Source organism: Panthera uncia, assembly GCF_023721935.1.
Source record: "Panthera uncia isolate 11264 chromosome B3 unlocalized genomic scaffold, Puncia_PCG_1.0 HiC_scaffold_1, whole genome shotgun sequence".
In the NCBI taxonomy this organism is placed as follows: Eukaryota; Metazoa; Chordata; class Mammalia; order Carnivora; family Felidae; genus Panthera; species Panthera uncia.
Window position 1 is genome coordinate 72,918,649 of NW_026057582.1, and position 14,263 is coordinate 72,932,911.

Below are 14,263 nucleotides of genomic sequence, written 5' to 3' on the forward strand. Positions count from 1 at the left end.
CAGAACTATGAGAGAGTAAATCTTTCTTGTTTAAGCCACCTAGTCTGTGGTATTTTGTTATCATGGCTCTAACGAACACACACACTAGGTTTCTGATTATTATTTCTTCCAGTCGGTATCTGGACACTCATTTCTTAAAAACAAAGAATATTCTAATGCTATTCATTTATATCTTCCTAGAATATCGGTACAGTCAGTGCAGCAGAGTTATCATGAGTGCTATGGGATAGGGGCTTAAATTACAGGAACTTGATCTTACACGGTTGTGAAGAGAGCTGAGGAAATGAAGGTCTAAGGGTAGTTGGGTAGTCAGAGAGAAAGAATCCCTAACCAGTCAATCAATCTGAGGACCAAGCCTGTCTATCTATGAAAGTGTGATTTGAAGGGGAAACTGATGGAGAAATCTAGAGAAGCTAGAGCCACGTGTGGCTACCATCTCCGTGGGTCCATTGCCAGATACACGGTGGTGGTTGGTCAACAGAGTCAGGCCAACAGAGTCAGCAACAGGAAACAGTGTTGGACAGTTTAGTCATATTTATTTTGAAACCCTTTGGCGTTAACTCCAAATGTGAATCATCTTTGGGGCTGCTTCTATACCTTATGTAACCCTTGCTCCTGCTTCATTACATTTTTAGTGACTTTGTTTATTGTATGCTACACAATGTGGGTCATAATGAGCAGAAACTCTGGATTATTTTGCCTCCCTTGGAAAAATGTTAACTCTGTTAAATTACTAGCAGATCACTTAGATTTTGTTGAGGCTTACTTTAATCTTTGTAAGGCAGAGATTTTCTTTTCCAGTTTATTTTTTTCTAGGCCATAGCCCTTACTTCTGTCCTTCTTCTGGTGACTCAGTTCAAAGTCCAAGGTATTTACCAAGATGTCTTCACTCTGGAAAGGCCAGAGCTCCAATGTCTTCCCAGCACAGTACAAGCTCTGGAAATCTCGGAGATTTTACACCCTCAGATGCTATTTTCTGCTAGGCTTGCCAATGTCTCTCTCTGCACATGTGCAGCTGAAGTGTAGGCTCAGAAAACCCCCTATGCAGATTTCACAGTCCTATCATAGGAAGCTCATGTCTCTCCAATACCTGTTTTCCTCAAAGGCCAGTTATTTAACAGCCCTGATTCTGATCTCTGTTTTTGCCATTGAGCAAGGCTGCTGCTCTCCGATGGGGCTTCAAGTCCTTATGCTGAGGTTTAGAAAATACCCCCAGGAGAGAAATGTTGCCTGCATGTGGGAATCACTTGGCAGGCTTGCTTTCTCCCAAGGACTGAAAGCATTCCCTGTCTGCACTCCTCAAAAACAATTCTTTCCTATGTTTCCCAATTTTATAGTAGTTTACAGTTGGAAGATAATTCCACTATCAGGTATACCGCAAGAGCCAGAAAATTCTTTTCTCTTAAGATAACACACTCACATATTTCCTCTTTTAAAGGCAATTGTCGGTTTTATTCAACAGTCAAAATGTATCACGTTTATGTATCATGTTTATCATACCTTGTGCAGCTTATTTAGAAATGCTTTCTGCATTTAAAAAGGAATCAAGGTCTCTAGAAAAGTAATATTTCTTATCACTAATTAGTTTCACCATTCTTTTTATTGGTCCTCAATGCAGTTATCTATCCCTGCCCATGCTCTGTGAGTATGTAGGCATGCTAAGTGGTCCCCATATCCTTCATCTTACTGTATTGTAATATACAGACAATGAATTTCAAGGATCTTATTCATTTTAAGACTCTCATAGCATGAGAGTCACCCATGCACTGTGTTTTATCACTTGTTTTGATCACTAATTATATTTTAGGACTTAAATTTGCCATGATATGCCTTGCTTCACACACACACACACACACACACACACACACACAAGCATGTGCCCTTGTGCTCACTTTTCCTTGACCCAGAACACTTTTCCTCCACCCTCTTCTGTCCTTCAGCCTGATGAACTCCTATTAAACTATAAGGTTTCAGGCTGGGACGTCAAATGCTCCAGAAAGCTGTCTCTAGCTGACTGTTTTCATAATCTCTTTTTCTCTCCGAATTTAGTTCTTCTCTTTAGTTTGCAGGGACTTTATGATAACAAAAATGAGCTCCCCATTAAACTGTACATTCAACAAGGGAAGGAGCTCTTCATTTATTCAAAGCCCCCTATCCAGGATCTCACAGGTATTCAATATATATTTGTTGAATGATTGAATGTATGAAAATATGAGTAACAGCAATGGAAAATACTCTCCTCACCTACAGGAGGATTCCGAGGTAGAAAAAGTGTGACTCCCTTGCTCAAGATGATGCAGCATACTCGTGATTAGAAGTCACGAGTGGATTGCTAATTTACTGATTCCCTGGTTTAGGGGTTAGCGTGTTAGGAATGGTTTATTTTAGGACAGAGATGGTTACTAGATTGAATATTCATCAGCATTTCCAAGTTTTTTTGAAAGTGGAATCAAATGTTTGATCCACTTCGACTGATCAAGTGTGCACTTCTCAACACCATGTTAGAAGTGAGGGAAAGCACACAAACATCTCTCCCGTGTTGCTGGGTTTGGTGGCTGCGGCCACATGTCTCGATTCAGGCCTTAGGTGCCTAGAAAGCTCTGTGCCTCCACAGCATGGAAGCAGGTGCCTGAGTCTCTGGGCTGAGATGCACAAAGCTCTGCCCATCCTTCATACTACTAGTGGCCCTTTGGTTTTTTTCTCCTCTTTTTATTCCCCATTTGAGTATATTAGAAAAACGATCATGGAGCTTTTTTCAGGGTTCTGTATGTACCAATGTAAGTTAGAAAGACGCCCAGGAGATATAGGTGAGATTGGTATTTTCTTGCTTGTAGAGATGAAGGAGGGAGGCTCTGCTCCACGTTGAGTTGACTGCTCATTCTGCCCAGAAAGACAGAAGCAGATATGAGAGAGTTGATCAATCTACAGTATTTACCTAGTAACACTAGCCCCATGGAGATCTCAGGATGAGCCACGTACATGCCTGCACTGTAGTGTCAAGTTGTAGCTCATTTAGAAATGCTTTCTGCATGAACCAGGAGAGGCAAGGCAATGGACACACAATTCTGATCATATTGGGCCCCTGCCCCCCGCTCTGTGGGTTGGGTTAGTCTCCAGCTATGGCTTCATGTACAGGCCACAGGTGTCTGCAGAGCACTGTGCCTCCACAGTGCAGAAATAAGTGCCTGAGTCCCCAGGCTGCAAGTCTGTGATATACAGGTGGCTATTACGTTCCTGGAAGTTGAGCATGAATATTAGTCTTCCTTTTCGCTGCATTCCAGAAGTGATGTACGACAAGGATACGAGGCGTCCTTCAGGATTTTGTTGGAACCACTGCACAGTGGTTATGATGCTAGAATAATTGCACATCATAGAGGTATTTCTCCCCTCTTGGAGGTTCAGGACCCCAGGACTCTGCTCCACATTCATCTGGACTCTTACCCCTGTTGAGAAAGAGAAAAATAGACACAGTGGAGGGTCACTGCAAAATGACCGTAGCTGTTTCTGAGTACAGGAAATTTTTCTCTAGTTTCCATCCTCATAGTAGAGGACACAGCCCAAGAGACTTGTGTTCTCTCTCTTCCTCCACCTCTCCTTTCCTCCCTTGCATCTCCCCACTCAGTTGTGAAATTTCTTCAGGTTCCCTTTGGGATGTTCTCAACTCACAGCAAGTCTGTAGCCACAGGAGGCCCAGCAAGACTCTCATTTGTGTCTGCATGGTTCTTGACTCCTTAGCAGTATGGATACACCTTAATGGCAAGTCCCTTTAAATACTGATATGCATCATACTTTGAATTTGGGGCTAACTTTGTTGCTGTAACCCATCAGCTTCATGATATAGATCTGGCAGTGGCGGCCCCTAAGCACCTTCACTCGGCTTTGTAGTGGGAAGCTCCGCCTACTTGTGGCTTAGTCCACCTCTACACTGTTGGGTGCTTGCATGAGCCGGTGCATGTGTGTGTGCGCGTGTGTGTGTGTGTGTGTGTGCGCGCCCGCGCGCTCATGTGTGTGTTGGGGATAATGGAGGAGTTGTCTTTTAGCATTTAAGAATATTTTTTTCTTTAAACTCTGAGTATTTAAACTCTGAGTAGAATAATTTATGTGAAAAATGGGGAGATGTTAGCTTAGAGGGGGAACAGAGAAATAGTTTATATGTTATAAGTAAGAGATACTGGCGAAGCTAAAACCTGAGACAAGATCAGACTGAGAAACTTCTCAGTTGTGAATTACTTGTTATATGTAAATTGTATACACATTACATATGCTATTAGTATATTTGTAAATAATACAAATATATAACCTATTTCCATTCTTTACATTCCTTGTATCTTATTTGTTGAATTTATCAAAGACAAATGATATGATAACAGTTCAAGATATATGAATCATAATAGTAGACAGAAAAATATTTGCTTCCTCAGTTTTTTTTGTATATAAAAAATACAGGATGTATCTATATCTATATATATCTATATATGTGTGTATCTATATCTATAGATATCTATATCTACTATCTATCTATCTACTATCTATACATGAAAAAGACTGAGGAAGTGAATATTAAATAGTCTATATGTTAAATTGATAGAGTAAAAACTTTTAGGCAAGTATAAATAATACCTGAAATATCTATCCTTCCTTCCTTCCTTCCTTCCTTCCTTCCTTCCTTCCTATCTATCTATCTATCTTCTGAAAGTTTCTACTTTATCAAGTTAACATATAGATCATTAGTTTTTAATCAGGACTTTTGCTCCCCAGGGGATATTTAGCAATGCCTGGAGACATTTTTGATTGTCACACTAGGGAAGGGAGGGGCTCCTACTGGCATCTATTGAGTAGAAGCCAAACATGCTATTAAATACCTACGATGCACAGGAAAGCCCCTCTCCCCAGATTCTGGCCCCAAAGCTGCTGTTGAGAAACTCATGTAATGATTTTCAGTTCAAACAACCCTCTGCCATTTTCTTTTACCCTTTTTTTTTCTCCACCTGCTTCTGCCCATATGTACTCCCCCTCTTCTTTCTTCGCCTCTTTCTTTGCTTTTATTTTTCTTATCTTTGAGTTTCTGATCTTATAGGAGGTAAGAGCATGGTTTAGAGAAGAACAACAATTTCTAGACAAATAAGTGAAAGCTCATATTGGTCCCTGATACTAAAAACTATGGATTCATGAAACTCTAAAGTTACAGAAATATGAAACAAATTGTTCTATTTTATTTTTAATTAAAAATTTGTTAATGTTTATTTATTTTTGAGAGAGAGAGAGAGAGCATAAGTGGGGGAGGGGTAGAGAGAGAGGAAGGCACAGAATCTGAAGCAGGCTCCAGGCTCCAGGCTCTGAGCTGTCAGCACAGAGCACAACATGGGGCTCAAACTCACAAACCATGAGATCATGACCTGAGCCGAAGTTGGACACCCAACCGATTGAGCCACCCAGCTACCCCACAAATTGTTTTATTTTAATCTCCAACTTTATTTTGGCTTTTGGAGATAGGAAGCAAAGCAAAGCAAAGAAAAGCAAAGAAAAGAAAAGAAAAGAAAATGGGTGATGAGAAAGCAGGATTGTGCACATTATTAACAATTCTCTGGCCACATATTTATTCTCTTGCTCCTCCTCCTCTACCCTGGCCTAAATTCGTAACCCTCTGTTTCAGAGATTTTCATTCTTCATTTAGCAATGAATCCTAAAGTGAATCATAACACTTTTCTCAGGTTAGAGCGTTCCCTTGTGGACTAACCTAGGGCTGACACCATATTATGTGCAGTAATGTGGCCCCCATCCCAGGGTCTCTGAGTGTGACCTTTGACATCGACGGTATGTTTTCAGAAGCTCCTGGAGCATGGAGTGTGTCCAAAGTGCTCTTAGAAATGATTGATCTGAATGGAGGTGGTACATCAGAGGATTCTTCAGCTCATAGGTCTTGCAGCCTGATGGCTGAGGGAAGTGGTGAATGGACCTCCAGTCACCATGAGAGGGAGTTCCTTGAAAGCAGGAAAAGTCCTTTCCATATTCCCTGTCAGAACATATACCGGGACACAAGTGAAGTTTCGAGTGTATCTGATCCAAGCTGTGGTGCCTACTTTCAAGTTTTTTCATTTTTAATCCACTATGCTAGGCAATTCACAAAACATGGTTAATCCTCATGACGACACAGTAAAGTAAGTACCATACTTACTTCCAAGGTACTTAGGAGGAAATTGATGCTCACAAAGCTAGTATAAAATGCCCAGAGTTACCCAGCCACTAAGTGGCAGAGCCATGAGAGGCTATGGCTCTTTTCACAGTGTCGCGTCACCTTTCAGGGAGAGAGACGACTAAGAACGACGATTATGGAAAGACACTGGGCCCTCTTCTGGGGAAATGAAAACAAAATCTCCTGCCAGTCCAGAACACCTCTCCACAAAGGGAGAAAAGAAAGAGTTTTATTATTGAGGAATCATTAAGCCAGAATGTAATGTGCACCACAGGCAATTTGTTAAGAGATTGCAAAACATAGACAAGAGGTGCCTCCGTGGCTCAATGGGTTAAGTGACTTCTGCTCAGGTCATGGTCCCCACATCAGTCTCTGGGCTGACAGCTCAGAGCCTGGATGGAGCCCGCTTTGAATTCTGTGTCTCCCTCTCTCTCTCTCCCTCTCTCTGCCCCTCCCCTGCTCATGTTCGGTCTCTGTCTCAAAAATAAATAAACATTAAAAAAATTAAAAAATACTTAAAACACAGGCAAAAATTTTACCCCTTTATATAGCCAGCCGGGCAGATACAACCCATTACAAGTGTTTTCTCAACATGAACAGAAATTAGTCCTCAGGTAAGAGAACTTGACAGCGTCCTTTGTCATAATTTGCCCTCAATTTACCTGGGAATTGGGGTAGCCACCCTGTGTTTGCTAATTGCCTTTATCTGAAAGAGAAACTTCTCATATCTTTAGGACAGAAGGTGAGTTTGCAACTTAGAGCAAGGCGTCTGTGGAGTTTGGGCTCATCTCCTCCCACAGAAACTGGGAGGCAGGAATGCCATCCTTCCTCATGATTACATCTCAATGAGCTGGCTTCCACCTGCTTGAGAGAAACATCCCTGGGTTGTAAAACTGGCAAGAGGCTTGGTCAGCTTTTTAAAAGATTTACACACCTCAAAGGGACAGAGAAAAGATTCATAATTACAAGTTTTCAAAAGTACTCTAATAAAAGGGACTGGGAGAGTGCCCTTCCCTCTTTATACCACAGAGAATTAGAATTTTTTTTAAATTTTTTTTAACGTTTATTTATTTTTGAGACAGAGAGAGACAGAGCATGAACCGACTGAAACACCCAGGTACACCTCAAAATGATAAATGTTTTTAAAATTTTTTAATGCTTATTTATTTTGAGAGAGAAACAGGGGAGGGGCAGAGAGAGAGGGAGACACAGAATCTGAAACAGGCTCCAGGCTCTGAGCTGTCAGCACAGAGCCCGACGCGGGGCTCGAACTCATGGACCGTGAGATCATGACCTGAGCCGAAGTCGGACGCTTAACCGACCGAACCACCCAGGCGCCCCTAGAATTTATTTTTTTGGCTTTAATTTCTACGTACGATCTTCAAAATGAAGGAGTTCCCTATGATAAAACTTTCAGGGAAAGCCTTTGGAATAGGTTACTGGAACAGTATGGAATTAAAAGCAACAGCAAAATGGCCTTTGGAATCTAAGAGTGAGAAAATATAAAACTGCAGTTATTAGTTATTCGCATGGAAATGGATATTGTCTATAGTGAAAAGACTTTGGATGAGAAAGTGAATTCCAGTCTCCCACGAGTGTAAGAAATTGATGGAAATTTTTAAATGAGGCCTCTTGGCATGGAAGATGAAGGTTTCATTCTTAATAAAAATTATGTGAACATTAATACTTTAAGAAGTACGTATAATCAGTATGAATGCAGGTGCCTTCCTTGTATAAACACAGCACTTGCTTCAAATCTTTTTTCCTCACTTACCCAAGAACTCTGAAAATCACGTCATTTTATGTCAATCCTACTACGGTTAGGGTTGTGTTTAGCCGCAGGTAACAAAAAATTCAATCAAATCATGGTTTATGAAGAGTTTTCATGCACAGGGGTGCCTGAGTGGCTCAGTGGGTTGGGCATCTGACTTTGGCTCAGGCCATGATCTTGTGGTTCACGAGTTTAAGCCCCACGTCCAGCTCTGTGCTGACAGCTCAGAGCCTGGAGCCTGCTTCAGGATTCTGTGTCTCCCTCTCTCTGCCCTTGCCCTGCTCATGCTCTGTCTCTGTCTCTTTCAAAAGTAAATAAACATTAAAAAAATTTTTTAAAGAGTTTTCATACACAAATAAATCTGAAGAAGGGACTTGACTTGGCCTCTAAAAGATGAATGTGGGATTGGGGAGGAGACCCAGGCCTGGGCTTTCCTTGATTATAAGTTACAACTTCTGTGTTGCCTGAAGAAGAGTTGGGGAAGGGGACTGGAAAATGTAGTCCTGTACCAGGAGAGCAAAAACATTATAGAAACTCCTAGCAGTTTTCTGATTATGTCTCATTGGTCAGAACTGTGCTATATGCAACCCTTCGTTGTAAAAAAGGATGTGAAATGTAGCACGGGTTTTTTTGTTTTTTGTTTTTTGTTTTTTAAGGTGGGGAGGTAGTTGCCCAAATGGGTTATCAACAGTTCTGTAAGTAAGGAGGCAGAAGAGAATGTGGATTAGGTTGGCAACTTGCCATGTCTGCTTTCCTGACCACTAAGGTGGGGATCCAGAATATTAGGCAGAGATGATATCTTTCCTTCTTGAGAAGTCAGTACAAACTTCACAGTAGTGATAACATTTCCTTAGAGGCATTAATAATCATATCATTACAGGGTATTTGTTGAGTACATATGTTGCACATGGGACTTCATATAATTTTGTATATTTTATCTCATTTAATTCATAATAACTCAGCACAATAGGAGTTCTTTTTTTTTCTCTTTTTTTCAAGTGTATTTATTTATTCTGAGAGAGAGTGCGGGGTGGGGGGAGGGGCAAGCTCTACCTGACATGGGGCTCGATCCCACAGACCATGAGATCATGATCTGAGCCAGAATCAAGAGTCAGACTCTCAACTGACTGAGCCACCCAGGCCCCCCTGGGTGTTCTTATTAACATGTGTTAACAAGGAAGCTTAGATGAAGATAAATAATTGCCTAAGGATACAGAGCTAGAAAATTGCACACAAGATTTGCAATTTGATGTTTGTGACTCCAAAACCCATGTGCTTTGCATATCATCTTGCTTTTTTTTTTTTTAAGTTTGTTTATTTTTGGGAGAGAGAGAGAGAGAGAAAGAACAAGGGTGGGGGAGGGACAGAGAGAGAGAGAGAGAGAGAGAGAGAGAATCCCAAGCAGTCTCCACTCTGTCAGTGCAGAACCTGTTGTGGGGCTGAAACCCACAAACTGTGAGATCATGACCCAAACTGAAATCAAGAGTCGGGCACTTAACTGCCTGAGCCACCTAGGTGCCCCTCATCTTGCTTTAAAGACCAGTAGGAATTTGTCAAGTATAAAAGTAGGCCAGTGGAAGACTTACCAGGTGGAGGGAACTGTCAACTAGCTTCTTCGGAATAAACTGGTGGTTTCCAGAGGGGAGGAGATGGGGGAGGCAAACTGGGGGAAAAGAGGTGGGAGGTACAAGCCTCTACTTATGGGATGAGTATGGCACAGCATATTTTATGGGAATAAAAGGCATAGCATAGAGAATATGGTCAATGATATTTTAATGGCATTGCATAGTAATAGATGGTGGTTATACTTGCCATGAGCACAGCATAATGTATAAACTTGTAGAAACACTATGTTGTGCACCTGAAAGTAATGTAACATTGTGTGAACTACACTCAAATAAAATTTCTTTTGGAAACCAAAAAAATCCTATCTTCTTCAGCCTTGAAAACTTGAAGTTATTGATATCTACCACTCAAAGTCTAATAATCACCAAGCAAATCCTGTGTAAATACAGGCAATTGTAGCTAATGTGTAAGTAGTTCAGAACCACCAAATGGAGAGATTGCTTTGGAATCACAGTTGGGATATTACTGGAGCACACAGTAGGCATTTTTTTCTGCCAAAAAAAGTACCAACTTTCTTCTAATTATTTTTTTTTACTATACTTCTGACTTTCACTCCAGTTTCATCAACTCTACTAGAATAAAGCTGCAAAATCATTCATTTCTGTCCCCTTGGACTAACCATTCCTGGCTGTGGTCTTTAGGAAAACAGAATGACTCATTGGAACTATGATGCACTCTGACCATTATATTCATTTTTCTTCTCTATCGACTCCCTTCTTTTCTCCCCAATGCCCACCCCAGGGAGCTGTAGACCCATATTTTTACTGGTTCAGATAGTGAGATGCATTTCTAGAAGGTGATCCCATGACAGAGGAATCTTGTTCTTTAGTGTATGTGGGAAATATCTGGAAAGGTAGTGGAGATGGTTCCATGAGAGCCTGAGATTGTTACCACTGTTCATGTCAGGAAATGTGGGAGGAAGGGCCGGGTAGGGGGGTGGGGGACTCAGCAGCAGCGTGACAGAGCCTGCAGTAGGGCTTGGGTACATGCATCAGGTGCCGTGGGAGCACTGTGGCCCTGCACAGATGTAGATGGCAGCATCTTCAGCCTGGGCGGCAATGATGAACAGGGAGCTGTCTTTTCTTGCCTCACCAAACTGAGCTACTAGACTCTTCTGCTTCTTTATTTCTCCTCTCCTAGATAATGTCATCAAATGGACTGGACCTTCCCCAGGCTTCTGTCTGTACCACTGAAAGCTGGTAAACGTGCTTGTGGAGTTGCAATACGCAGTAAAGTTTTCTCCCTCCTGGATGCTTAGAAAGCGAGGACTCTGCTCCAGTTGCTGGGTGCTCTGCCCTGTTGAAAACCAAAGCAGTGGGCACTGGGGAACGGAACTGGGGACTCTTTCCCAGCCTGACATGACTTTTCTTCCCTCTTCCCCACCTGCTCCTTCCCTCACCCTCTCCCTTTTTTCTTTTAATTTTCCCTTGGATTTCCAGTTAAGGTAACTGGAAACTTCTCAAACTCACATGCCAGTTGAATCCAAAGGATCAGCACTGAGAATTTCAGGAGCATCTTTTCTTCCTGTCACAGGATGGCCCTGGTCACTGACTTTAGCTGCCCTTGAAAGATACCCTCCTGAAAGAGGCTTTTTTGAACTAGAGTAACACTTCCCACCCACTTGGATCTGGGTAAAAAGGCAGAGGTCTCTGTGTGGCAGCCAATTGAATTATTCACTCTCTAACCTCCCCTTCCTCCAGCCTCACACTCTGCTTTGAAGGATTTTGCCTTTTGAGACAGTACCCTCCTGTGGAGAGATAGGAAAGTGATTTACTTTCAGTAATGCTTTTATTTCTCCTAGTTTCATTTGGTATGCACAAATACCAAGATATAAGTAGAGACTAATGACCTTTCTCAGAAATAGAAAATACATCCTTTTAAAAATTGATCATTTTGGGGTGCCTGGATGGCTCAGTCGGTTAAACATCCAACTTTAGCTCAGGTCATGATCTCACTGTTCATGAGTTCCGGCTCTGTGTCAGGCTCTCTGCTGACAGCTCAGAGCCTGGAGCCTGTTTAGGATTCTGTGTCTCCCTCTCTCTCTGCCCCGCCGCTGTTTCTCTCTCAAAATAAATAAGCATTAAAAAATTTTAAAAACATTTATCATTTTGAGGCGTACCTGGGTGTTTCAGTTGGTTAAGCGTCTGACTTTAGTTTCACCTCAGGTCATGGTCTCTCGGTTCATGAGTTTGAGCCCTATGTCTGGCTCTGTGTGCAAGGAGGGGCAGGAAGCCTGCTCAGGATTCTCTCTCCCTCTCTCTCCCTCTCTCTCTGCCTCTCCCCTGCTTGTGCTCTCTCTCTCTCTCTAAAAATAAGTAAATAACATTTAAAAAATCATTAAAAAATAATAAAAAAATAAAAATTTATCATTTTGAGACAGAATAACAGAAGATAATGGAAATACTATCTTATAACTTCTGGTATCCTCAGCAAGCATGTTGAGCAGAACTGTGTCTGTAAACTGCATTTGTAGGTGTAATATGAGTGTTGTGTTTGTGTGTGAAACTGTGGTATATTTTCTGGGTCATATGGCATGGGTAAGCACCCAGACATGAACCTATTTTTACCAAATTAAGATGAATAACCCTGTTGATATTCTTTAATTAAGAATACTTTCCTGATATCTATCGCATTACTCTGCCATTAGGTCTCTGATTCATGACTCTCAAAGTCTTCAACATGTTGTGTTGTGATTGCACTTGTTGGATTCACCTACAAGTTCCTTGACAGAAAGATTGCACCATTTTCACTCTTGTGGCCCTAACAATTACTAGGCAGAAAAATGTCAATACATGGCTAACAAATTATTGAATCAATGTGTGAGAGTGTGTGTGTGTGTGTGTGTGTGTGCATTAATATAGTGCTTCAAGTATACAGATATTGTGATGTGGGTGTATTGTGTATTCAAATATCATAAAATCTTGGGTAAATGGCCTCATGATTGCTTTAGCTACTGTTCATAGCCATTAGTAAAGATAATCAGTGTTGGCCATGTGACTACATCCAAGTGTAATGAGATTTGGTTCAGCATGATGGCTCTCCAGGTGAATGTTTTTGGGCCTTCTCTGCCATCTTATGCTCCATAACGTACTACTGAGTTTTAGGTACTATATCACCCTTTTGTCATGAGCTACACTATTCACAATAGCCGACAGAATTAAGTTACTATTTAGCTCTTCAGATTCTGAAGTCAAATGGGATCACCATCAACTTTCATCAGTTGTTGGAGAAATGTTTCTTTCCTCAGTGTGCCCATTCTATAAAGGGATCTGTTTATAATCATACATTAAAAAGAAAATAAAAACCAGTTATGCTCAAACAACACAATGATTTCACTCAGTGTATGATTGTTACTGAGCCTCAACATCAGCTGCGCATTGCTCGAAATGCCAATACTCAAGAGACGACGGGTTTTTTTTTTAAGTTTATTTATTTATCTTGAGAGCCAAAATCAATTTCAAGCTGGGCATAAAGCCGACTTTAAAAATATGTATTTTGGTGGAGGAGGGATAACTTCTGACTAAATGATTTGGTGCTGGAGTCAGACATATTTAGATTAGTAAGGCATCACTGCCAATTACCAGTGAGGTCACATCAATTTACTTCACTCACTCATGTAATAGCTTCCTATTCAGTAGAGCAGGGCTTACACTACTTATTTTATGGGTATGTCTTGCGGATACACTGAGATTATGTACATAAATCAGACGATGTTTCAATCAACCTATTTTTATGATTCCCTGAAGCTCATCTCTACTCCTCCAATTCCTCCTCAACAGGACTGAGCAAAAAGGTCTAGCGGGGTCCTTATCCAGAAACATCCAAGAGCACGTCACCATCGTTAGCCACAATCATCCTAAGGGAAATCACCCATCCCGTGTGAATGTCCTGGCCTGTGACAAGGGTTGTGTGAAGAGGTAGGACAAGCACACAAGATCCAATTAGTCACCTTTTCCCTTTTTAATAAACCGGTATACAAAGTATCTAGTTGGGCCAAAACGTAGGTATTTTTGATTTGGTAAACTTGATAAACTATGCATACAACTAGCAGTTATCGACTTCTCTAAACACTTTACATAAATCAACTCATTTCATCCTATCAACTCTGGGAGGTAGCTAACATTATTCTTATTTTTCCTGAGGAGCAAATGGAGGTACAGAAGTTAATTAAGCTCCCAGGATCATAGAGCAGAGTCCGGCTTCGAATCTAGGCAGTGCACCTGATGAATGCACAAACCTGACCAGCTTAGAATACTGCCTCTCGGGCGGTGTAAACCTTGCCAAGGGGGGGGGGGGGGGTGGTCAGCAGACCAGCAGCAGCATGTGGGAGTTTGTTAGAAATGCAGTTACAGGTCTTACCGAATCATAATTGTAGTTTAACAAGATCCCCACCTCATCAAAGTTTGAACAAGTCTGATGCAAAAGTGGTATGGTAACCATCCTAGATCATTGAGAATAAATATGCATCCAAGCTAGGTGGTGGATTCAAGAGGAAATACATATACTTATCTATTGAAACTACCTTGAGCGTTATGAATATTCAAATACATATTTCCTCTTACCGCAGCTGTGGATATTCATGTCCTTGCCTTCCTTCCTCAACTCAACCCCTGAGATATCTTTATTCCCTTAACTTAAGTCTGTAACATGGATGCCGGAGGTATTTTGTGTTT

General features: G+C 41.3%; 1 long non-coding RNA gene across 1 annotated transcript in view; it reads left to right on the plus strand.

Annotated features, from left to right (window-relative positions):
• The window catches only part of LOC125908833 (uncharacterized), a 31,508-nt gene extending 17,596 nt beyond the window's left edge, over positions 1-13,912 (plus strand). The window contains exon 4 of the long non-coding RNA XR_007453446.1: positions 13,370-13,912. This is a non-coding gene — a long non-coding RNA (uncharacterized LOC125908833). The remainder of the gene's footprint in view (positions 1-13,369) is intronic.
• Positions 13,913-14,263: the final 351 nt, after the last annotated feature.